The sequence below is a fragment of the Homarus americanus genome, unplaced genomic scaffold, assembly GCF_018991925.1.
Source record: "Homarus americanus isolate GMGI-L3 unplaced genomic scaffold, GMGI_Hamer_2.0 scaffold24694, whole genome shotgun sequence".
Lineage (NCBI taxonomy): Eukaryota > Metazoa > Arthropoda > Malacostraca > Decapoda > Nephropidae > Homarus > Homarus americanus.
Genome location: NW_024732780.1, coordinates 7,801,220 through 7,815,212, shown reverse-complemented (window position 1 = coordinate 7,815,212; position 13,993 = coordinate 7,801,220). Strand labels below are relative to the sequence as shown.

Below are 13,993 nucleotides of genomic sequence, written 5' to 3'. Positions count from 1 at the left end.
TCACCAAACGTCCCTTAAGAGACTGTGAGCACCAGAGACGAAATTCATTTATTGTAGAAATTCTCTATGATTTTGCTGTAGTGTGGAGACAAATGAGGAAACAGTCAAGGTAAAGTTATGTTAGTTTTGTGGATTAATATAAGCATTTTAAATTATCAATTATCGATGAAAAAGGGTTTATTATCATTACTCCCGCGCTTACGAACTGTCCTTAATGCTGGAGCTATAAAATCACTATTCCCTATCAGAATAAACAACAAACGGCGATAATAACTATATTGCTCAGGGATATTTACGGATACAATAAAAATAATCAGATACGGCTGTTCTTTTGTGTTTCTTAAATAAATAAAACGATAAATGTGTACATAAGAGAAGTAAATATATATTATTAACGACATATGAGTGTTGTCCGTTATTACTCAATGTATACAAATACAATAGACCTACTTGTAAGGTATATGACCCGAATAGCAACTTAGGAGTGTCTTATAGAGAGCTAGTCAGTTATGTACAACGTATTCGCCAAATCTTGTTCTTCCAATTAGTGGTATTTATTCTTTCTCGTTCTCTCTTTCTCTCATGTTTATTGATAACATCTTCGGTGCTGTGTGTTGCATTCTAGTAAAGTGTGTCATGTAGCAAGGAGGAGGGGAGGAGGAGGGAGAGAATGAGGGAAGAGGAGGAAGGTGTGGCTGGCGAACACAACTCCACAACTCTAATACTGTACAGTCGTAACACTCGTCTTGGCCAGTCCTGTGTGCGTGATCATGACTGCTGATTAACGAAATTCCGCGCGCTGCCCTCCCCCCCTCTCCCCCACACGCCATACAGTACTCTCTCAATCATTTTCATGTGTTCTCTCTCTCTCTCAAAGATTTTAACACATACACACTCCCTCTCAGGCATTTACATACACACATGCGCACACATAACTATATTGCACAACGTATGAAGCAACAAACACACACACACACACTTGTCTGGTTTGCTTGGCGTTGCTTTCACCGCCGGCAGGAGGGTTGTGAGATCCCCTCCTTACAACCACCTGGGAACGATCGCCTCTAGGTCACTCCTTTAGATATTCAGTCACTCAAAGAAACTATCTCTACTCGGGGTGATCGATGAGTTTCAGAGTGAACACTGCGACTCCTGTTGTCTCGGGAGGGTTGTCAAAATCCTTCGTCAATCGTGTCATATTTTTTCAACACAATTTTGTAGATCTTTTTTTATGAGTGACTGTATGTAGTATTGACGGTAACTATCATTACCTGTCAACCAATTTATAACAGGCAAGTGCTGTAATTCAGTTATAAATTTTAGAAATTACAAGTATTAAAAGTTGCAAGTGTTACAATTAAGTGTAAAGTCCTTGTTAGATATCTTATAAGTATTGTAGTAGTGTAAGTAAGAACGCAGTACACTATACGCCCTCCCCCTACAACACACCAGGTCACTCTGCGTTTATAGACCAATCGGGGGTGATGACGTATTGGTGACGTAGCGATACTTCTGTGATGGCCTGTTCATGACGTAGTGATATGTCTGATGTGTTGGTGACGTAGTGATGACGCAACACTAATGCAGTGATGACATGTAAGTGACGACGTGGTGATAAGGTGATAACATGCTGTGACGTGATGCTGAGTGGTACTTTGCCATGACGTATAGTGACGTGGCACTAATTGACTGGTGCTTTAGGATGATATAATGATGACGTGGCATTAATTGACTGATGCTTTAGGATGATATAATGATGACGTGGCACTAATTGACTGGTAAAATCAGAATATATAAATACTGCCTTAATAAGAGTTAAAAAATAACCTTTATATGTTGTATTGTGTTACACCTATACCGGTACATCACCTTCCCCCTGATCTAGTTGTGTTATCCTGCCTCTTGTTACCTGTGAACTGGGCAGGTGAGAGGGCAGGTAACCTCATTTACTATGGTCAACAATAACTAACTAAAGGAGGCGATGTACAGAGCTCCTTTAGCACGTCCGTTGTGTGTGAGGTACAAGGGGGGCACTGAGGACGGCCAGTTGATGACCAGCGGGCCTGAGGTGTGGGGACAGCGGCATCTAGCACGTGAGGAGGATGTAATAAGGTGTGTTAGGTGTTATCTGGTTAATTGTCTATATGTTTACAGCGGCTATTATCACTAACGAACGTTTAACGAAAGGGACACAATATCACCACTAACGCCAAGAATAACGAAATATCAATGAAAAGTCAGGATGTCACCACTAAGACCAGATTAACGAATGCTCAACGAAAAGAATAGAATATTGTTACTAATACCAGGATTAACGAAAGGTCGACGAAAAGGTTACACTTATGATCAACGCTGAAATAACGAGACGATAAGCATCAACATCTTCTCAGGTGTAAATAACCAAGAAGGTCGACGAAGTAATAACGAAGGTGACAAACTAGTTAACGAGACACAAGGCCACAATGAACGAGAGAGAGAGAGCCGGGGTCAACTACCTGGCAGTGTTATGAGCAACAAGGTGACTTAGTATTCGTCTCGGCAACATACCTGTGGGAGCCTCTTACCTGTGTGTATCAATATCCCAAAGTGCCATAACCAATCTGAGTGCCTGTGGAGGGTTGACACTGTGGAGGTTAACACTGTGGGGGGGTTGGCACTGTGGGAGGTTAGCAATGTGAAGGGGTTGGCAGTGTGGAGGGTTGGCACTGTGGGGGTGGCACTGTGGAGGGTTGGCACTGTGGGGGTGGCACTGCGGGGGTTGGCACTGTGGAGGGTTGGCACTGTGGGGTTGGCACTGTGGAGGGTTGGCACTGCGGAGGGTTGGCACTGCGGGGGTTGGCACACACAGAAATGCATAAATCTCTGACTATCTATCCAAATCTTTACCCACTTCGCTTGCCAGTGGGGGCATAAAAGAGCAGTAATTCATGTTGGTTCTTATGCACAAAGGGTACAAGGTCGTGTTTTAGCTGTTGATGTACGGAAGGGCTTATACACACATCGTGGAGTGACGTCATTTCCTGTTTAGTGTAGGGGAAATGGGAGGCTGGGGAGAGTGATAGAGAAAGGAGCGATGGAGAGGTGTAGGGAAGGAAAGAGAGAGGGCGGATAAGGTGAAATAAATCGTAAAATTCCAACAAATTCAGTTCCTTTAAAAAGGCCACTAAAATCATTTATATCTAAAAAAAAAAAAAAACTTCTATAAACCTCCTATGTCCACCCCCCTAAAATCCGGCGACCAGTTCCACCAGTTAGCGAGGAGCCATGACAGCCCGCCAGCCAATCACAGCGCTGGAAAGACCGGTTTAATGCTCATTAGGTAAAAACGTCTGCGTTCCAACTTTCACTTCCATTCTGAACAAAAATATGTGTGGTGTTGATCCTGAGAGAGACACAGACAGATAAAAAGAGCGAGAGAGACGTGGATAAAGAGATAACTAAAGAACGAGAAAGATCCATCGTGGCACCAATTGCTTGCAGCCACACACACACTCCCATGGTAGTGTGAAAAACAATACAATTTACGAACACACACAACTCTCGTCTCCGTCCCACTAACCCTTATAGCAAACTAATAGACCACAAGAAACAAATTATTAGGTTAGGTTTTTCACCGCCTGTACTGTAACACATTCAATGGTCTCTTACTGTGAGTATCGTCTACATTATTAAAGTTATCGTTTATACCACAAGGGTAATGTTTATATCTGTAAGTCTCATTATTATGTCATACTCCTGTCAAAACAACACGACAGACATTTATTTGTTAAAAACTGTCTGACGTTACATACTGTCAATATTGATTTTACTGATTCACACTTAAGTGACGTAAGAATCACAATACTGCCCCCATTGGTCGATTACTTGTGAAGGATGTTGAAGCGAGTTTATTGGCTGACAGACAGTGACGTGAACACGACTCGAGGCATGACGTCATCGGTAAAAGTAGATGCTTATAATTATTAACTGTCCAGGATGAACCCAGCCAGTTAACTCGGCAACTCACACAGAGATAATCACACAAAGGTTATTAGAGCATGTTAATTCCTCCTATAAACCAACACAACTAAAACAAAAACACAAAACATATACCAAGACGCCTGAAATATATGCTCGACTTTCTACCATACTGCTGAGTCATCAAAACAAAAACCATTTCCTATGGCTTGAAAAGATCGTAAAAATGATAATGAAGTGAAAACGTGAGTGTAAGTTGCGATCTTCATGGCTGAACCTAAGCTCTCTGTGATCACAATAAACACATTAGTGATATTAGTTAGACAATCACGGTATAGAAAGTTTAGAAACACTTAACATACCCGGACATAAATGGAATCATCTCTTTACTACTTTTACGGCTGTTATCTACTATTACAACTACAATTTTCACTACTACAACTCTACTACTATTACAACTCTTCTACTACTACAACCACCACCACCTACAACAATTACCACCACCAGCTATAACAACTACCACCATTACAACACGCCCAAAACAACATTAAAATAACAAGCACAAACACTACACATAATGAGGCAATTTTTCGACCACAATTCAAGCTCTAAAAAAAATAAAAAAGTCAGCGTTGTCAATCCACTCCCTCCGTGAGGTGTAAACGCCACAACACTCACACACTACCTTCAAACACCAGCACCTCCCCGCTAGTCACCCAAACCTCGGCCACGACTCAGCAGCACAGACAGGAGGACTCAGGCACCACACCACCACAACGAAGCTACCTGACTAAACCCAATCTCCTGTGGGCTGAACGTTAGATTAGCTCAGATACAGCAGCAGACGCCCACAGCTGACAAGAGGACTTTGATATTGAACCAGTTTATTTAGCCAGAAAAATACAGAGTGGATAATAACAACAATATTGGCATGGCTGAACCAATTGAGACCCTGAGCTCTCTTTGTGGTACTGGATATACGTTATTATAGGTTGACCCGTGTGAATTGTCAGGTCACGTCTAGACCATAGCCACAACAACTATCGTCGTTGGTCGTCCACTTCCCAACACCGGCTATGACACATCCGACTCTAACAGAAATAAAGTGAACGCCATATCCGGGTCTTAATGAACACCAACCGGCCTTACAGAAAGCAATCACGCGTCACAAATACCTCTACCATAGCGTTTAAAACCAATCTAAAACTCCATTAACTTGAATTTGTTGTGAGAAGAGAAAAGTCACCCAGTTTCTCTAATTCAACGACAATTAATTACTAAAACATCAAAGGCTACAGTTACAGATTCCAAAATGATTTCATAAACATTATTCACGATTAGTATTCATTATAACACAACAATCTCTTTCATTAACCTTATCTTTACAACTACAAATATTAAGTACACGTTTCTATTGATAACTAAAAATATACACAAATTATTGTTTGTTTTAGTTTGTGCTGAAGCCGAGCCGGTATGGCGAGCATCGGCTGACTCACTAACACACAAACAATCATCTGTTGTTTTGTCATGTTCAATGCTGCGGTTCAGTTTCCAAGACACACATTCAACGTTCTAGCCTGAAAGACCCAGGAGTAATATACAACTTTTTTACAGTTTTACAGACATATACAGTACATGGACGTCTAGTCAAGCTTAAAAGATCTATATACATCATCACAAACGTCTTAGGTGAACTTATTGACACACCCCCCCCACACACACACATTAATCAACTATGTATTTCTTTTTGGGCCTCTCAAAATATAAGTCAATTAATCTATCTATCTATCAATGTACGAGTGTTTTTAAGATGTGACCAACTGAAGAATGGTTAGCTACGTATGATTGGCAACGCTGACTAGTCTACGTCACCCCCCCAGGACGTATTGTACTTAATTTCTTCAAATATTACCTTACAGCAGTCAAACACCTCGAGTGCATCACAGCATCTCAATTAATAACAAACTACCCCCATCTTTCAGTGAAAAATTCAAGATCTTTATGTGACCACTGTTACAGCTTATTGATGAGGATGAATGTAGTCAGTCTAGCGATCAGTGTTTTTCAGTGTATGACCCGAGCAAACAGTAATGAACGGACCACGAATTACCGGCTATGATGGAACAATGAATCTAGACAGGTATAGGGCAAATCATCGCAGAGGTGACCTAGGCCTGACCACCTAATTACATCTCGACTTTTGTTAAAACTTTTACTGAATACATTACGGTGTTGAACTTAAAAAAATATATTATCCCGTTCCATCGATACATTCCGGATATTTGCGTTTGTGTCGAGACTAAAATGCATAGCTAAAGCGTTTATTTGCGGTCGTCAGCTTATTTTTAAGTCTTGTTGTGGTGTGGAGATGTGCTGACTGCTGACGTGGAATGAAAGTATAATGAATGGAAAGAAAGCTTGACTGTAAACCATGAACTCAACACAAGACGATTTCCTGCAGTTTCTTCTCGTTGTTGACCGTGTTGCTCTGAACTAACTCTTAACACAAGGCCTTACTCACCAAACTAATTAAAAATAGTCAAAACGTGTGTTCTAATACATATTAGCATAAGTTTGTTTTTTAATCTACGTAGCCAAAAGGTGGAAACGGGTAAAAATTAGACAAAATAGGTGTCATTCCTCGATTCGACCTACACTCTAGCCTAATAGACCTACACAATATGCTACACTATTAAACCTACACACTGTTTTAGCCTTGGATCAAATAATATACTCTACTGTAGACTTGACATATTACAAAACTGCTGTTACGATTTCCATTTGTTTTGGCGAGAACCCATTGAGGTGTTTGGTAAAGGCATTATTAACATATATTTAATTCAATATAAGGAATTTCACGTTTTAATCTATACTGCTACAGCGATATCAGTTTACTTCAGTGTAACACAAACAATAACAGGAACTCTTTTAAGTTTACGTTGTCAAAGCCAGGCTGTAAGTTCCCTCCACTACGACGCATGGCAACTTTTCCCCACAACAAGGCATAACAACTGTAAGTTTTATAATTACCCCAAAATTACCACACATCATCATTTTATGGCCCTTTCCACTTGAGTAAACTGGCAGTCTGTGTGAGTGGTAGTCTTAGAGAATGAGTGTTTGTCTACCTCGCTGAACAGCTGTGGGAAAGCAGGTGTAGTGCAGGTAGGTTATCGAGTCTAAAACATGCATGGACACGTGTGGGCGTCTGTGTTCCGACTGCATGGTAAATAAATCCGCCACCTCGTCAAACTTAACGTGAATGAACCTAACCTAACCTGACCAAATTCGGTAAAATTGCAGATCACAGCAACCAAAGAATCTGATAAAAATGTGTTACCTAATATAAGAAAATTATCGTAGAAAAAATAGTTCTGTCGAATAAGTGTAGTGAATTTCCGGAATTCTGTGGTTGCTGTTTTACTGCAATATTACCCCAAATTCAACCTAACCTAACCACTAAACAGCAAATAAACTTATGGACATTTCTACCAGTGGCATTTTATCCGGTAGTAAAATTGTAATGAGGATTCAGTCCATAGTTAACAAGTCCCACGTGCGTCTGTTAGGGCGAGTCATTCCCCACGAGCCGTCGACCGACTCTATCCTCACGTTCACCAACTTAATGTAGTGGAACAGCTGCAAGAACACTAACAAGAAACGATACTGACATTCATTTACCCTCACAACACATGAATAGTATTGTTAAAAAAAATCTTGTAAATCATTTCCTAGTTCTTACAAATGCAGATCACCTGAACTATCTCCATCTCAGCTTTTTTCACCTTAAGATTAACTACCTAACGCTAATCTAACCTAGCGTATCCTAATCTAACCTACCCCCTCAATACTGTCAGGGTGGTTAATCTGAAGGTGAAATAAACTGGGGTAGAGAGTCTTCGGGTAATCAATTCACTTTCATGTGATTTAAGTTAATTTAAGTGTGATATATATTATAATAGAAGTTCGCCTCGGGCACCCCCAAGAGAGAGCTGTGACCAGAAGCGGTTTTGATTCTTCCTGGGAAAATTCTTCACCTACAACAGCTTTAAAAGACAAAATATTAGCGCCATATCCCAACTTTCTAATACCTGTACTCACCTGTATCATCGATGTGTAGTTGTCAATTATAAAACCTTTCCTCGGTGGTAAATTTAGAGAGTTGCGAAGACTTGATTTGAAAGTCGGATGGTGATGATGCAAGTGAAAACAGTTTGAGGGGCGTGAGGCGAGAGGAGGAGCGCGAGAGACAACCGACCACATCGGCACCAGGCAGGTAACTGAGGCCGCTTGTGGGTCACGCCGGCCTCACTGCCCACCACAACACCCACCCCAGGATCCTCCAATAGCCACTCCAGGATGCAGGTGAGCTAATTATTACACCTTTAAATATTCCTACAGTATCTAGTGTATTATATGAGCCCTAATTAATGGCAGTCAACTGTCTGAAAATGACTTAATAGCGAATGTTTGTTTGTCAGGGATTGTCAAAATGCAGGTCGCCAGATGCCATACCCTTCCTCGATACAGCTGGGCGTATTAGATCATCTTCGATATTCTTATTATTTCCGGTATGTTATATAGTAGTATATCCTCTTGACTGTAAACAGCTAAATTCTGGTTGGTTTAATGTCTGTAGGAATACAAAGGTCTATTACCATTGCTCGCAGGACAAATTGAAATGCAAATTACATTTCACTTGGGCGTATTTTGAGGACAGTTTTCATTGGTTAATTTGACCATGTATGGGTGAACGGTATCTGAAACCGTGTTAACATTGATGAAATTAATACCAAACTGATCATAGCTAGATGTGTAGGTTACAGCACTAGTTTTCTAAGATACAGATGAGTCCTAGATTTTTTTGAAGGCGGAGTCGCTCGTTTCATGTGTAAGAAGACTTTTAGTGAGAATCTGGGGTAAAAACTGTATAAGATTAAATAAAGTCATATTTGAAGTTCTGCCATAGCCCGTGAAGACCTTTGATGGTCAGAAATATATAGACAACATTGATTTAAGTTTGTTTTCATTAGAACATGTTGGTAATGTTTATAACAAGAAGAAGCAATAGTGAAAATGTGCCATGTCCTTCAAGTATTGTTAACGAAATTTTGTTGACACTTTCTACGTTGTATTCTTAACACATCTTGTCTGTGAGTTATTCTGATTATAACTATTTTCTGCTCTAAGTAAAAAAAAAATCTAAACTTTCTATTCGCCATTTTAGGTGTTTGAAAGATAACCTTGAGATAAGTTATTACCGACATAGGTATAATGTTTGTAAGCGGGTGTAAAGAACTGTATCTAAAAATGGTAAATATTTTTTCAGGGAGTTGGGAAGCGTTATAAGTATGACGGCCAATTTTACCTAAAGTACAGAGCGAAAGCATTAGCGGTTCAGCTTTTTCCCTCTCAGCTCAGATGTTGAGACAAAAACTGGTCTCAAAGCTCCAGTTTTCTTATCACGCCAAGTTTTGTTAAAGCTGAAAAACACCAAATTTATCGCCAGGTACACGTATGAACAATTTCTAAACCTTCGATACACTACACTACACTACACACTAACATAAGTACCTTTACATTTGTGTTTAAACTTGCATCAGTTGTCTTGCGAGACGCTGCAGTGTCATGTATGGATATAACGAATATAGAAAAAAGAATCACCGGAGTCACAAATATAACCTAATTCAATGTGAGAATAACTATATATTTGACTACGAATATGTCATAGATAGCTAGACCACTAAGTCGCCTCGTGTAAGCTGCGTGAATATTTACAGCAAGTTCATCGTCGTCTCTCGGTGATACAGGAATAATGAGGCAGTTAGAAACGTCTTTTTCTACGATTCACCGACTTGATTGGTGGAAGACTGTGTACATCTGCACATCAAAATATACAGTATTATACTAAACCTGTTTGATGTATGAGTAATAATTCGCTTGATATCTAATACTGTCTTGTTTTCGTGTTGAGTTTGATGCCATTTGAACTGCAATTTGCAAACTTGTGCCATAAGGCGGCGTCACACTGGCATTCTTTCGTTGATTTTTTGTCAACTTTAAGAAAATCGTATTTTTTTGTTGTTGTGCACCGTCATACAAGCGTTTATAACCAACTAGCCAGTTTCTCTCATTCAACAACTGTCAATAAACAAGATGAATCAACCGACAAAGAAAGCGGAGAATCCTGGGTGTTCCTTTTCTCACCCACCCAAGTGTTGTCACCTCTACATCGGCCACTTCCCTCATATGGGCAAGAGTTTCCCCACGAAATTCCAACAATAATGTATAAAACCTACCGATTTTCCCACAAATAATGCTGAAATAATATATAACCGAAATTAAGGTACTCCAAATTTATTATCAAAAGATGTAAAGGTAAAGTAAATTAAAGGCTAGAAGACATAAAAGTTAAACTACCAAATGTTATGAAAGCAAAATGTAATACGTTGTTGCATGTTACAGTAACAGCTTATAGTGGCATAAATAATAAGTAATGTAGTATCCTTCTTTCAAACAAAGCATTAAGTGTTAAGAAGAACGGGGATTAGGTTATGGCTGCATGCTGTGGGTCCAATAAAACTTAAAAATAGTATAACCGTTAGGGTTATGAGGAATCAGTTCAGTGTTACAGTAACTCAGTAGAGGTTATCATACCTAGGGGTCCGGGGTCATACTTCCTTCTCAAGTGTGACAATTTCTTGGCTATCATCTCTATTATTTTCTCCTTCAATTTGAAAACTTCCCTAAGCAGCAAAGATTTTCAGCATATCTTCTGAGGATGTGAAATTCACGCATGATATTCCCTGAAGTAATAACACATACCTGATCTGAAGTGTTGCCTCAACTGATCGTACACTAAAGCGATTCCTCGTTAGCCGCTTGGGCGGTCGGTCACGTCTCTGTTACACGCCGTTTGGTAAGTACTGAGCATGTACTGGCTCTGTTACACACTGTTGGCAAGTACTGGCTCTGTTACACACTGTTGGCAAGTACTGGCTCTCTGTTACACACTGTTGACAAGTACTGTGGGTGTACTGGCTCCTGAATGTATCTGAACCTGCTTCAGTGTTGGTCAAGTCTGTCCTTGAAAGAGCTCACACTCGGTGCCGTCACAACACTCTCTGGTAGATTGTTCCAAGAGTTCACAACTCTCACTCCGAAAAAGTTACCCTTCACAGTTTTCTGGGCCTGTGACTTGTTCAACCTTGAGCTGTGACCTCTTGTGGGCGAGCGTCTGCCAGCTCCAGCCTCTTACTAGCGTTCATTTCACTGGCATTTAGCTTCACTGGCGTTCATCTTTACTGGCGTTTACTTCCACTGGCGTTTACCCTCAGTGCCGGATTTAAACTTGGCATGACTAGTTACGTCGCCCTTTCTTTTAAGCTCCTCTTATGTTTGTGGTGGTGTGTTGATTAGTGGATGTCAAGTATTTGACCTGACCTCATTCATGTTTTGTAAGGTCACCCTGTGTGCATAAGCCTCTCAGTCCTTGTAATTCAGTTGCCTCTGAAGATGTCTTGAATAAAGACGAAAGCTAAGGTGCTCCATTGTTTCCCTTTTTCCTGTGTGATTTTATCAAGATTTATCTTATCCACGTTTCCATTGTGGTTACTAGGAGTACTCTGGAAATTGCTATCTAATCTAACCTCGGAATTTGTTCCCAGACCCAGAACAGAAAACTTTGGAGACTCCGTAATTTTCCAGAATTACTCATTTCATCCTCAGAATCTGCTCACAGACCAAGAAAAATGGAGAAATTTCGGAATTTTCAGAAAATACAACTGATTTTCAAACTTGGAAATTCATTTGAAGACCCAGAATGGATCGACTTCCCAGAGATCCGAGCCTTGAAGAGTTCCGGCTAATGGAGATATTAACTGGAAACGGAACAAGAAATGGGATCCTTGCTACAAATTATCTTTTTTAACTAGCAACAAATTTCTGCTTTGCTACATTAATATGAAATGCATTTAATGAAAAGAAATACGGTTCTATTAGTTTACAGGCTGTTTACTGTACTGGACTGTATGTAGGGTCAATATAATGGCAAAATTGAGCTACACATGAATCATTTACATGAAAATTAATCTACTAAAAAATTAATCATAAAAGTGACTTTGTAGTAGCTGCTGCCTCACACATTGTCCACTTCCACCATTATTATTGACTGCTGGTCCATCTGCATCCTCATGTTCCAAACATTTCCAAAAGAGGAATCAGTCTTTTAACACAGTAATTGTGGAGTAAACCGCATCACTGGCTATTCTGCCACATCTAACTGGTTCATACTGTAAGGATCATCCTGAATAGTGTAGGTTGGGTCAGGTTTGGTTAGAAAAGAGTTGGGTAGGATAGGTTAGGATAGGCTAAGTTTGCATTAGGATAGGGTAGGATAGGCTAGACTAGGATTAATTAAAGCAACCAACACTATATTGTGTTGGAATAGTACAAGATCTCCAGGTTACACGACCTATTACAGGATGTACAGTAAACCCTCGATAACTCGGCACACATGGGGCTCTGGCCTTGCCGAGTTATCCCAAATTCCAACTTATCGAGGCACTTTCCCCCTTCTATAAAAATAACACAAGAAACAATTATCGACCCATAAATGTGTACTACATGTAATTACTAAATGGAAAAAATTAACACTTACCTGCACTGCAGGTGAAGAATGAAGCATCATAGTAGGTGACACAGAGGCATGGTAGGTGATGCAGGTGGCCAGATATGCCGAGATTTTCCCAGTTAATTTTACACATCTCAGCATTTCCCCCGAGTTATACTAATACCTTAAGAGACCAAATCCTTGCCGAGTTATCGAGTGTTTACTGTAGTTCGTTACAGTCCTAAGATTTCTTCCCATGGAAAGCTATATCTCCTTAAATGCTCATCACTCACGTCCAGTTGATCACAAAATATGCATTTTGTATGAATGTTATTGTGATTATCTGCTTTTTCAGCATCCATAAGGCAAGCAGCTCACATCAATGCATGACCAGTACACACTATTCCAGTACACAGGCAGCTACACTATAATGTTGACCCTGGAGAGTTGGTCCCAGTAGATGTGTCAAGACCTACATGACAACTGGTCTTGGGTCAGGTCACATGTAACACATCTGCTTTATTATCACAATATTATACAGTTCACTATGACTTATGTTTGTGATGCCTTGCGAGTGTTTTATTATCGGGGAAAAGGTGTCCTGGTCCCTACAGCCGAGTCTGAGCTTCCCAATATTACACTTCTTTGTTCCTCTCTACAATCTACATACTTGGTGCAGGTAATGCAGTACAGGTGGTGGTGTGTTCACTACCAGGTCTACTGATTGATATCATTTGGATTAAGTGGTCATAATATACAGATAGATATTCTAGGCCGGATTCAGGAGTGGGCAAAGTGGGCAGCTGCCCAGGGGCCTCCACAATCTGGGGGCCTCCACACATCAGGGCTGGTCGACTTGAAACCACGTGAATGACTCCAGTCATGTCTCACTTTTGTGTGTGTGTTGGGAATTTGTACACTATCAATAAATATACAGATAATTAAAAATTTCTCAATGTTCTAATTTCCTCAATATAACTGCATATGGCTTCAAAATTCTCCAAAGAAGTGTTCAAATTTCAAAATTTTCCCGGGGGGCTTACAGCACCCCCCGGGACTCCCAGATGTTTAGGCTCGCTTCACTCGCCACCCCACCCTCTTGGGTAGATATAATGAGGGGGGCCTCCACAAAGAGGCTTGCCCATGGGCCTCCACAGGTCTAAATCCGGCACTGTTAATATTGCTAGATGGAGTGGCTAATAGTTTACTATAGAGACAATAGAAGAATATATCAAGAGAGGTAGTATGGGACAATAGAGTGCTTTAGAGAACCTAACTTTCTTACCTACTTAAGAGTGAGTGTCCAGCATTAATCACCTGTTCTACCAAACACATCTCACCTGGTTAAAGAAATCAACAAACAATTAGTCATCATCATCACCTAAACTCAACACTGTGTATGGGGGACAAACAAACTCCATA

At 40.3% G+C, this 13,993-nt stretch overlaps 1 protein-coding gene across 2 annotated transcripts in view; it reads right to left on the bottom strand.

Annotated features, from left to right (window-relative positions):
• Positions 1-8,231, bottom strand: part of LOC121869032 — a 29,984-nt gene extending 21,753 nt beyond the window's left edge. For both annotated transcript variants that reach the window (XM_042370111.1, XM_042370112.1), the window contains exon 1: positions 8,062-8,231. The gene's annotated coding sequence lies outside the window, so the exon portion shown is untranslated. The remainder of the gene's footprint in view (positions 1-8,061) is intronic.
• Positions 8,232-13,993: the final 5,762 nt, after the last annotated feature.